Here is a 361-nt window from a genome sequence, read left to right as displayed (position 1 = left end):
CTCTTGACTGTGTGTGTGACAGCTCCAATACCAGCTCCGTGTCAGCTGAGGGACAATTCACATCCTGCAAAGGCATCAGAGCTGCCTTAACCAGCCCTAAGGTTATGAACTCCATTGTTCCCCCTTTCAAATCCATACCTTTGGACCGACCCTTCTTAACCAGCCCTAAGGTTATGAACTCCATTGTTCCCCCTTTCAAATCCATACCTTTGAAGACCGACCCTAAAGTGGCTGTATTTGGAGAGAGACATGAAAGGAGCAAATGAAGATTAGATAAGGTCATAGGGGTGGGGCCCCAGTCCAACAGGACTGAGGTCACCACAAGAAGAGGAAGCAACACCAGGAGCAGGCACTTGATGGC

The 361-nt window shown here is 49.3% G+C and overlaps 1 pseudogene; it reads right to left on the bottom strand.

Annotated features, from left to right (window-relative positions):
• LOC104872779 overlaps positions 1–184 on the bottom strand; it is a 42,965-nt pseudogene extending 42,781 nt beyond the window's left edge.
• Between the last annotated feature and the right edge of the window lie 177 nt (positions 185–361).

This window comes from Fukomys damarensis, unplaced genomic scaffold (genome assembly GCF_012274545.1).
Source record: "Fukomys damarensis isolate Sample0158 unplaced genomic scaffold, DMR_v1.0_HiC HiC_scaffold_33, whole genome shotgun sequence".
NCBI classification, from domain to species: domain Eukaryota; kingdom Metazoa; phylum Chordata; class Mammalia; order Rodentia; family Bathyergidae; genus Fukomys; species Fukomys damarensis.
The sequence above is the reverse complement of the archived record's forward strand: the minus strand, read 5'-3'. Positions and strand labels throughout refer to the sequence as shown.